Below are 12,920 nucleotides of genomic sequence, written 5' to 3'. Positions count from 1 at the left end.
ATAATTATTCTAAAGAAACTAAAGGTATTACTCTGAAGCAGAAGGTCCATTCGTGCGCATAGCCCTGGGCAGTTACCCGATTCGCCTAGGAAGAAAGAGTTACTGTATGCATTATATAGTACCCTACACAGTTCGAGTTTAAGGATAAAAATATCTTTGGATTACCATTGTTTCTCTTCAAATCAGTGGTTTGTCCCAAGAAGATTGTTTTTTTCTGCTTATCACATAATGAAAAAGTGTTCGTTCAAAGTTAATTTTTAGTTCGTGAAGTATAGGATGTTTCAGTGCGAGTAGCAAATACCCTACCCCAGATCAAATATTGTATCCTAACAAAAATGAAGGGCATTTGCTGGTAACCAGTAATAAAATCATTGTTGATTACCATTCTATTTCTCCAAGTCTGAGCTCGATGATTCAAGACAGATTCAACGCACTTACCCTGTTGTCTACATACAAAAACGATAAAGCAGTTCAATATAAAATACCATTGTTCCTAAACGGCCCGGACGACCCAAGAAATAGACGGACATTGACCGGAGAGTGCTGAAACGAATGGTATCCAGCAATCGCCATCAAACTGTATCTGCCATCCAGCACGAGATCCACACTACATTGGGCACATCAGTTTCGCTGAACACTGTCAGGGCAGAACTGCATGCATTTGTTTTCCATGGTAGAGCACCTGCCCACAAGCAAACATGTGTTATGGATTGATGAATCACGCTACATGTGTTTCACGTCAGATGTTCAAGTTTGGGTGTGGCAACAACCCTAGGAACGCTTCTTACCAGACTGCATTGTGCCAAAAGTGAAATATAGTTGTTGGTGGTGTAATGGTGTGGAGTGCATTTTGTTGGAATGACCTAGGCCCGCATTTTGTTGTGCCTGCTAACATAATGAGTGCATATTATCTGGAAATTTTCGACAATTCAGTGCTTACCACATTGTGGAAATTCTTTGGAATGGACCCGCGTTACTATCAGGATGAAAATGCCTCTTGCCATAAAGCTGCCAATGTTATGTCGTGGTATAACGAGAACAATGTGCAACGACTCCATTGGCCTGCTCAATAGCCTGATTTGACCCAGTGGAAAATCTTTGGGATGAATTAGAGTGGTGTTTAAGGTCAAAGGTCCAGACCAACTCGTCCAAATTCACCTGCCGCACTTGAAACCGCCTTGCAGGAGGACTGACCGATGACTTTTTGGTAGATAACGTATATATATATATACAGGGTGACCCATTTTAATATTTCCACGGAAATATCTCGAAAACGGTTGAACATAAATGAACTGAACAAAAACTCAAATAGGAAATATCATGGGGAAAATCGAATGGTGATGTTGCGGTACCCCCCAGAGCCGCTCTTCAAGGGGGCCTGGGGCCCAACTTTAAAATTTTAAATGAAAACATGGACCGGGTGACACCTCGTTCGATAGATTTTTAAAAACTAAAAGGTGATGTGGCAAAAGATTTTTCATATCGGTCACCGTATTCAAAATGGCCACCATGATAACGGATGAACAGAATAAAACTCCCATAGGAAATCACAGAAAGTATTGCTCAAAAGTCTGCACAATATTGGTTCATTTAAGTTCCAGTTACTTGTACATCGAAGTGTTTCAGAAACCATACTTATTACAAACAAAAGTGGGGTTCTCATTTGAGATTTTACCATTCATTCCTGCTTCACCCACTTACGCAGCGAGGTCGGAAAGATAATTTTCTAAGAATTAGATTTCCTCTTTACCATTATCTCACTTATACTTTAATAATCTTTTTCTCCGTTGGATTATTCTCGAGGCGTAGAATGATAAATACGCTCTGTGATTTCCTATATGTTTTATCCTGTTAATTTATCTCCAACCGTTTTCCTATTAGTGGTACTGGACGTTTTATTTGATACAGGAAACATATCTTGGTGGCCATTTTGAATACGGTGACCGATAAGAAAAATCTTTTGCCACATCGCCTTTTAGTTTTTAAAAATTTATCGAACAAGGTGTCACTCGCCCCATGTTTCCATTTAAAATTTAAAGTTGGACCCCGGGCTCCCTTGAAGAGCAGCCCTGGGGGACACCGCAACATCACCATTCGATTTTCCCCATGATATTTCCTATTTGAGTTTTTGTTCAGTTCATTTATGTTCAACCGTTTTCGAGATATTTCCGTGCAAAGATTAAAATGGGCCACCCTGTTGTGCTTGCCGATTGTTTTTGGCATTCAATGTGCCATGTGGACCTTCCTCTTCCGTCAGCAGTAACCAGTTCACCTGTGGGTGTCGTGATGTGAACGTGGTGCGGTAAAATGGGCGACCTGATAGACTTCCAAAGTGGCATTATCGTTGGACCCCGTCTGGCTGGAGCTTCAGTGGCAACAGTGGCGAACGTTGTAGGGGTATCGAAAGGCACTGTGTCCAATGTCACGAGGGCATACAGAATTCATGGGCAAACGACGTTTGCAAAGCACAACAGAGGTCGAAAGACAATCCTGAGAGATAGGCACCGGAGGGCAATAAAACGGATTGTAGCAGCTAAAAAGAAGGCTACAGCAATGAAAATTACGTCTGAACTCAATTCCGGCCTACAGAACTCGGTTTCATCGAAAACAGTGCTAAGGGAACTTCATAAAATGAAAATTCATAGCAGGGCTGCTATCGCCAAACCCCTGGTCACAGCAGTAAATGCGAAGAGGCGTATCCAGTGGTGCAAGGACCACAAGGCATGGAATCATGAGCAGTGGAAACACATCATGTGGTTCGATGAATCGACCTTCACGTTGTTTCCAACTTCCGGTCGTGTTTACGTACGGAGAGCAGCGTCGCAGGCCTATGATACAGACTGTCTGCTCCCAACTGTAAAGCATGGGGGTGGTTCTGTTACAGTATGTTCAATGATATCGTGGTTTTCTGCAGGTCCCAACATAGTCCTGCATGGGATGATGAGTGCTAAGACGTATGAGGCCATTTTGGAAGAACAGGTTCTACCGATGGTCCAAATATTGTTCCCTGATGGTGATGGCATCTACCAAGATGGTTTGGTACCCTGTTACGCTGCAAAAATCCTGGTTTGAGGAGCATGGCCAGGAGCTATAACACCTCCCCTGGGTGCCACAATCACCAGATCTGAACATCATTGAGCCATTGTGGTCTGAGTTAGAAAGGCGTGTTCGGTCTCATTATCCTTCACCAGCATCCCTTAAGGAACTGGAGCATGATTTGGAGGAACAATGGTGAAAAATTCCACACACCACGATTCAGGAGCTGTATACGTCCATTCCACGTCGGATCCAAGCTGTTTTGGATGCAAAAGGATTCCCTACACCACACTAGGTATGATTTTCACACGTTTTTGACAATGGTGGTAAAATATTCCCATGCAGCCATCTCTTTTGAATTCAAGCAACTTTCAAACGCTGGATCGTGCATAAAGTTCGAATTTGGAGGCCAATGAAGATGTCTTCCTTTATTACATCACTGATTTTAGGGATTTCTTTTTCGATGGGTACTGGAAACCTTCCCCATTATGATCCATGGCTTTAACAAATTTTTTCGTGAGTCCCAGCTTAATGTGCAATGGAAGCAAAAATATAGGGTGATTTTTTTAAAGCTCACGGATTTCATTAGGGTCTAGAATTTCTAACTGAACTCCGATTTTCATGCGATTTGTGGCAAATGATCAAGCAAGGATGGGAAATTTATGGGACTATGTTTACTGGTTTAAATTCATGCTGCATAATATCGAACATGCTTCAAGAAAAACAGCAAATTTTTACCAGCCTACCTTACAATTGGAATGAGGTTTCGGATTTTTTAAGCAAATTGCAGAATACAAATTAAATGTTAATGAGAATATAAATTAAGTGTTAGGGTAACACCCATTAAACATATAATGAATAGCTATAGCTGGTTTCTTGTTACAAACGGCGGAGATATTTCTTAGGTTACCTAAGGAATAGATAACTAACATCTTTTACAACAACTTCCTGCGGGGTTACTCAGAAACGATTCTGTTTCTTCCCATTTATTCACTAGCGACCATATTATGTTCTATCTTGTGGCAGAACATGAAACAAATTTGTTTCTAAATGCCTTCTGCGTAGCAACAACAGACTCCGTTCTCCAAAAGCTTTCAATGATAAACTCATGTTGCTCCAAAGAGTAGACTCTTCTCACTGCGTTCTAATCATACACAGTAGCACAAAACTATACTGCACAATTCCGATTGACCTTGGCGAAGTTTCCATCTAACGAAGAAAACTCAAATTTCCACACTGCACCGCACCCTATTCCAATTGTAAGGTACACTCAACCACAAAAGTATCTCCCCCCTAAGTGCTCTAGTTCCATTACTTGGGGTCCAGGTAATTTGCAGTTGTGAGAACGCCTAGACAGATGCAACCCAACTTTCACGTAACTTGTCTCGGCACTAACAGCTGTTGGCAGCCCTGATTCAGGTGTTTATCCAGATAAAATTGTAAAGTAGTGACTAACGAAACAGTTCTCCATTCTAAGATGAATCTCTATGTTTCTGATCGTGTTTTCCAAAGAACACCATACATTTATCTTAATATTGCTCTGTATGTAATGTATTATTTCTTTATAATGTTTAGAGAAATAAAAATTCTGACCACGCATAAATCGGAAAATGCTTGAAAGTAGTTGAAAATATAAAATCTAGAACAACTAACTGCTGGAAATAGGTTGGTAAATGATTGAATTCATTGAGAGACTTTCTCCAATTCTCCTCATTCCAACATCTTTTTCTTTCTGGAGGAGAGAAGATCTCTCTTGTCACACTGAGTATGTATTGGAATTGAAATATTTCAAAAAGTTTCAAGCTGGCCGGGATTCGAACCCGGTCCCGCCGAACAGGAGTTCAATGCGCTAACCACTTACCTACCGAGTCACTTAACCTTTTACCAAAACTTTTAGCTAGTTAAAATCGGTGCATGTAAGACTATACTAACTACTAATGCTCGTATGAGAAGACGTTCCTTATGAGTGTCACACTGACTTACTCGAGATTTCCTTCTTTAACTCAAAAGCAAGTTATATAAATCTTCGTTACTGAGGAAAATATCACGAAACGTTCTTCAAGTTGAGGCTACCTCATCGTTTTTGACTGCTCCAGATTTACGTTACTACCATTCTTCCTCATCGTAACTTCTAATTTCCAAAGAAGAAGAGCCGGCTGCATTTACGATGATCCCAAGAGTTTCAGTATTCGCGCGCTTCCCTAGATAGCTGTTTGAAGTTGGTCATGTAAAATGTACAGAATAATTTGAGCAAGAGAACAGAACCTAACCAACTCCTGCGGAGCTTCTTATCTGTTCCTACTACTACTATTACTACTACTACTACTACTACTACTACTACTACTACTACTATTATTATTATTATTATTATTATTATTATTATTATTATTATTATTATTATTACTTTTTCTATGGATTCGTATAGTAAAACTGCAAGCTTATTTTAATGAAAAAAAAAGTATTATGAACATTTAAAAAATCCGTGGGCAAGGTAAAACAGGCCAAAAACTATTTTCATTAGTAGTACGTTGCCCTAGAATACCCAGCCATGAGGGCCGACAGCAGTTCGCCTTAATTTCCGTTATATGTAGGTCATGACTCTTGATGTCCTATCTGTATCGGCCAATAAGATCAGAGGATATCTGAAATTCCTGGAATCTCCCGCACACCGAAGTCTGCGGGGGTAATTAGTTATGCCTCTGGGCCCGTTCCATACACGACAAATTAATTAAGGGGACAATATTGAACAAATCTGACAGTAATATATGAATATATATTATTTCTAGTGCCCCTAATAGTAGACATTCTTTTTACTGAAATTGGCCCACGACTCATTATTGTTTTATTTACCTTTAGTATGCTGTTCTTTGTAGTGAACCTGTTTGATGCTTCAGTTATAATTTCATTTTCGTATCGTATATGGTTTAATTTTGTCTTAAAATGGGAATCCCTCGAACGGCGGAGAGCTTCCTTGGGGGGCAGTGACCTGCGTTGTGTCAATCATTATTCTTAATTGGAAGGTATTGTTTACATAATTGATTTTGTAATTCTGTTATTCCTTTGTTATTATTATTATTATTATTATTATTATTATTATTATTATTATTATTATTGCAAAGTCGAGACTTGGCTACATATTTTATATTTTATGAATTTTCAGATTGAACTTCAAGTCTTTTTGTTGAATAATCAACACACTCCACTTTAAAGGGTACGGAGGAGGGAAATATTATACTGTTACTTTTCATTATTTTACTTGCAAGCCTGGACACTACATTCTACCTTTCTATATCTACATGAAGTATTATAGGGAGCTAGCTTTAATGCGAGGCTGAGGAATTCAGAGTTGATTGGCAGGTTCCCCACCCCATCGTCAAGAAACGGCCTCTCGACGGTCCTGGACAGGGTTGCCAGAGCGTTGTCAAAAAATTCAGCTAATACTCATTAATTCAAAGAGTTTATGCAATTATGCAATCATTATCGAAAATCGCTGTATACGTGGACACACGCAAATTAGGCTGTGATAACAAATGCTTCAGTTTTTTCTCCCCCACTCCTTCGTCGCACTGCACTATGGCCTTCCTTATTACTTCTCTAGCTTCGCTGTGTATAGTTTGCCCTCTCACAATGGCCGTTGTGAAGCCATTGAATAATAAGCAACAAAACCGCAACCACAACAGTACAGATCAAATAACCAACTCACAATAACTCTTCAGAATGACATTCATGTGACAAATTTTTAACCCTGGCAACTCTTACATATAGAAGGAAGGTAAGGGAGTATTGCAAGAGTCAGGCAAAAGTATTGTTGAATTTCTTAACCCTTTACCTCAGCCCCCGCTGGTAAACAAGCTAGCTCCCTATAATACGCTAAAGGTTGTGACGATGGCGTGGGTAAATGATAACTTGTCCCACCACCCACCGCGACCCACTCTGACCCCTGAACCTCCACCCACCAAAACACATCGTCATCAACTCTGACACATAATCCACGTCCTCTTTTCTACCGACTAAAGAAATTATACTTGAAATAAAACCAGGTTGTCAAATTCTAACTAATCGGAGTTTGAATTTCTAAGGCCAATCCCTCAAGCAAGGCTCTGTTACAATAATGATGGATCTGACCTTTACGATATAAAATGGAAAAGTGTTTGTCATGGGCAAAATTACGAAGAATTTCAATTAAATTATCATAGTCTAATTATTTTCTTGTTGAGTTATCTATACTTTTCAGTGGAAAAACGGATGAAATTTGAATGTCCCACATCAAGATACATAGACCAACATACAGAAGCTTACATTACAAATTTTGTCTATTTTTCTCACAACTTTCAGGGTTGATTGCCCTGTGCTCTAAGCGCTCCATATAATAAACAAGCTTCAGCAATTATTATAAAGCGCATGGTAAGCATATATGGATATATGATGCGAAGAGCTGTATTTTTTGTTATGGTTGATTTTGAGTCCATTTCAGCAGCGAGGCTATATGAAACATGGACCTACCTCATGCCGAAAACGTCGCCAACACCTAGTGGCCCACTTGCGGGTAAATCGTCATCGTCAATATAGAGACGAGTCGAAGGATTGCCGCTAGTGTCCCACTGCCGGCCGTGTTTCGTCGAGTCGAAATAGATATCTCGCGTCGGAGTGTTGAAACTACCACCTCGTAGCAGCGAGGACTTCCTTTCTGTCCGCGCTCCTTCGATTCATCGCGGAGAATCACGAAGGAACCAACACGAACTATCGTCAGTTATGTGCATGCGGTTATTATTATATGTTATTTCTACCTGACGAATTGTTTCTAAAGTGAGCTCCAGGAGTCAAGAATTACGTCTGCCTCAACATCATGAAGTGAAAAATCTTGAGTGTGATAATTGTATGAAGTTAGATGGCAACTGTTGTCGGTCAGTAGAAAGTGGGTATGGGAGAACCATGAAATAAAGTAAATAGACACGTATAATTATTTTGTTATAAAATTACCCGGCGATCGTATTTTATCTTATCCCAAACAGTTATCGTCCCTTACGTACGGTTAAAAGAGCACTCTGATTGACCCAATTAAAAAGATCTCAACGATTTATCCCTTTACAAGCGACGTCTACGTCATCGCCTCCGTGGCGAAGTCGGAAGAACACCCGACCAGCAATCATAAGGTTTGTGGTCGGAGCCCCCTCCGGGATACTTTTTTGCTAGTTTTTTAGTGTTTTTAAGACTCACCTTAATGTAAGCAATTCACACATATAGGCGATTTAACATATTTTTGGGGTGTAATTTTGTGGTTCATTGGAGTTTTTTTCGCGTCATAAGATGCTGTCTACAATGCAGTGAGCAGAGATGTCGGTGGGTCAGACTGCGTCATAGTGAGTGGTGGATCACGGTGTGTGGTACGTTGCAGTGGGTCACATGCTGATGACTCACTGACCCACTCAGAAAACTCGATTAATTTGCCCCACGGACCCACTCCAACTCTGGTTTTGACACTACATAGAAAATAGAAGACCAAGAATTGCATGTTCACTACATTTTATTGTTTTATTTCAAGCAAGGGAAGAACGCGCGAATTGTGTTTGCGAGTTTTACTGTCCTCCATGTTTCTGTGCTTTTGTGCCTCTGCTTAAAGAGTTAGTGGAAAACTATAAAAGTCAGTAAAACGTGTAAAAATAGGAAACAAGGTACTGAGGAAGGTTCGTTAAATTAGTTAACTTACAAAAATAATCCAGTGCCCTGAAACAGCAGATTCCAATCAATATAAATATCTGTCCAATGCCGTGCCGTGCAAAAGCAGGGCCCGAGGCGAGAGCATACTGCAGCGCCTCCGTACATATGAGTTGTCAATTTAAAGTTGACTTCTCTGGATTATTCTTTCTGCGTAATACTTTACTAATTTATCATGACTGAAATCGGAAAGTTTCAGTATTATTACACTGGAATCGTAAAAGTGTGTAATTACTGAATTCACTACAGCTTCATTTTTTCTTTCTCCCAGAACAGTGATGTCTTAAATTACTAGCTTAGGCGTTAGTTTCGTAATGTTGGGGACGCGAGTTCGATTCCGGGTGTGGCAATTCAGGAAATTTTTATTATGTACAAAACTGATACTTCTGATCCATACTAACATTAAAAATATTTAATTTCACTGGGTCTAAGAGTTGAGACAACTTCCTTTACAGGTGAAATGCCAACAACACAAAATTACGCCATCCGTATCAACCTTCGTAACTGTCTGGCAAGTAACGTGTTTGGACAAGAATTGATGAACAGATAGGGCTAAATACGTCCTTGCTGCTGTAGAATGGGCTAAAAATGAGTTCCGAGGAATTGTTCGTAGCTGTGCACAAATTGCAAATTGTGATCGAACTTACAACGCTAGTCAAGGGAATGATCCTATTTAAGATATCACATCACCTTTCTACCTAGAAGAAAGGCGAAACAAAATGCATTACTGTTATCAGTTAACAAATATTTATATTCAATTTCTTGTTGTCATAAAATGATAATTCTATCTGTAAATCCATAAACGTAATAATATTATTGCGTTCATGTTTAAAACTAAGAAACATCTGACATACTCTTTAATTTTTCTGTTTCTATGAATGACTTTGCCTATGTTACTTTTTTTCCTTCTGTGGTAATAATAATAATAATAATAATAAAGGAATAACATACGGTAATTACATCAATTACATAAACATTATCTTCCCATTCAGAAAAAATACTAACAACCACGACGGGATTTGAACCCAAGTAGCTAGAATGGGAGTTTCCTGCTTTCACATTTTTTAAAGCAAATCGCCCCAACCGGAGCATTGTTCGCCACTGGCACCTCATGTCCGTTCGATGTATTCCAAACACTACAGGAACACAAAAAATTACTTAGGACAGTTAGAATTCCTTGCACTTCAGAGGAATTCGAACCCCTAGTGGATTGCGCTTCATTATCGGAAGCCGAATGCCCAGGATCACTCGGCTAGTGCCATCGGTTTAATTTGCCACAAACCCCTTATATGAATATAAGAAAATAAACTAGTAGTTATAGAACATAACCATAGAACTGTATATTTCTAATCGTATTGATACTATTCAAAGAATGTGAAAATAATTTCTGCTGTCTTTTCTTTTTTGAAAATTAGAAGTTATGCTAAAGACGAAATGTAATGTAAATCGGGGCAATCCCTACAACCGATGACCAGAGCCTTAACTTAGATTCTTTTCTAGGGGGGGGCAATTATTAATAAGGTTATTTGGCCCCCCTAGAAAAAGTTGTTCTGCTGAATTTTGGGTCCCCTCTTTCGAACATTCTCTTAATCTTTATGGGCCTCCCGGAGCCTGTGGGCCCTCCCGCACGGCCAGGTCTGCGGTTCCGTTAGTTACTCCCTGGGCCCATTCCATACATGACAAAATTATTAAGGGGACAATATTAATAAATCTCAAAGCCATACGAATAAATATTATTTCTAGAGCCTCGATTATGTCGTGGAGTCTAAAGGAATAGATGATGAGTGAACGAAATGATTAATGAAAGGAACTGAGGAATGAAGTGGAAGGCAATAAAGAACTCTTAGAAGCAAATGAACACAATGCTGTTCAACACAAACTTACATAGTATAGCCTGGAATCGAACCTATGACCTTAAAACCAAAAATCAACGCTCTATCATTGATTCACTATAAGCAGATTATGACGGAAAGGCGCTCCCGATTCCGACGTCGATTGTTTGGGTGATGGATTGATTTACAGTTTAGTATTCTGTTCAGCGCCGAGGCAATTTAAGACGTGGACCTATATCTTTACGTGGAATCTGAACCACATAAGCTCCCACCGAACTCCCTCGATCCCAGGTCTCGTGTGCTGAAGATGACCACTCTAACTATTACAAGGGAATTCCCCGCGGTCCGGTGTTGCTATTCAGCCTGTGTTAAAATACAGTATTTTCAGTTCATAGAACCGTTTGTTAAACCCAGACAACAGTAAATATTACCCAGTTACACCCAGAAACAGTGCATTTTTTAATTATCTTTGTTTTTAGAACCTCTTACAGCTACAGGGTTAAATATATGATCTCTCAGAACAAGGTATAAGAGCTTATTTCTTAATCTCAAATGCTCAGATATCAAGAATGAGAACTGCGATTACATCAGCATAGTTGTGAGGGTTATTTATATTCGAAACACATACATACCATTTTCAACAACGAGGTAAACTTTGTGGTTTTTGCTAGTGTTGTTCACGAAGGGGGTCTTTCTCGTCTCGTGAAGTATCATGGAGATTCAATTTCGTTCTCAAAAAGGTTTAATTATTTCTATTGGACGATGTCGTCGTGTCGTTTCCTCAGCAACACTACTTTCTGCACACAATAACACACATATATCAATAAATAGCATGTGTATCAGTTTTCGGTATTATAGCGTTTCGTTTATTCGTCGTACATTTCAATTAAAAGATCATATAGTTTAGCATCTCTACTATCATATAGGTTGTGTTTTAAATATCCTAATCATCTATCGCGTAATTGCAGCTCGTGAAATTTTCACCAATATTGTTTCAATCGTTTAACTTAACAGGTTTCATTATTTCTCTTTGTTAAGGTGAAAATTTGGAATATAAATTCTTTATAAGCGAGATTAGGAGGTTAAGGAAGAATTGTGCTTAGTCTTGAAGGAAGTAGTAAGAAAACGTATTAGGTAAGAGGATGAAGACCCTTAGGTAGCAGCAATAAGAAAGATATTGTTGTTGAATATTATTCTGCCCACACCAAACGAACAGATGGACAGTGATCCAGACATTTTCGTCTTCCATTAAATAATCAAATATCAGATCTCAAATAAAACGCTCCAATAAAACTGTTGATTGAAAGTATTGAGAAATAAGATGTTTCATTCACTATGTGTACGGGGACACTTGGTCGAAAAGGTGTAACAGCTTTTTCAGTCCAGCCTTTCTAACAAGGAAATGATCCCAACCTGACAAGTCCGAATTGGACGAAAGTTCGTATGGATACTAACTTGGGGTCTTTGAATAACATGAGAAAAGTCATTTAATTCGCTTTTGCGTACTTTAGGAGATATACAGGGTGAAGCAAAACAGAATGCAACATAAGACAACTATGTAAGAAGCAACATGTCATACGCTTTACCATAATGAATGACATAATAGCATACAAAGGAAAGAAACTACAGTTGAAATATATTGAATGAAAGTTAAAACGATAGATACCCTATCGATGGTAGTGTGGATTGCAAACAAAAGAGTTGGGCAAAGAACCATGGAACAGTACGTGCAGGTAAAAAAATGCTGCTGCCTCACAATATTCTGTTGCACATATATCATCGTCAACTTAAAATAGAGTTTGAAGAATATTTCGGAAACCACTGTTCAGTTCTTTTGTTATATAACCAGTCTTGCGCCACGCATACACTAACATGTCTTGCAGTGCAGAGAAACGGAATTGATGATCGACCACGGAATGTAATTTCATTATAAAGACTTTATCATGCAACTTTTCTGTACTATTTTCAAGTATAATCTTGTGTCGAAAGTACTCTTCAATTCTCCGAATGACAAGTATGTACTGCCGGAAAAAGTAAGTGGCAAGTGGCTGCACAAATCTCGTAATCTTGCGAGGAATTATTTGTGTTCGAAGCGTCTTCTTGTTCAACATCTGTTGTATTTGGGGGTCGTTAAAAATATCATGCACAGTCGGTCCAGTACAGGAATCTAATAACAGTAACGTGTCATCCGTAACAACAGGAATAAACACGCTTATCAGCCATCTACTCACATGTAGTTACGTGAGTTTTCCCGACTTGCTAGCATCAACGACAAGGTTAAATGGAAGGTGTCTGTCTAGAGTTTGTTTAATTTTAGGTCCAAACTCTCCTTTTGGT

Source organism: Thermobia domestica, chromosome 12, assembly GCF_964235325.1.
Source record: "Thermobia domestica chromosome 12, izTheDome1.hap1.1, whole genome shotgun sequence".
In the NCBI taxonomy this organism is placed as follows: domain Eukaryota; kingdom Metazoa; phylum Arthropoda; class Insecta; order Zygentoma; family Lepismatidae; genus Thermobia; species Thermobia domestica.
This window is presented reverse-complemented; position numbering follows the sequence as displayed.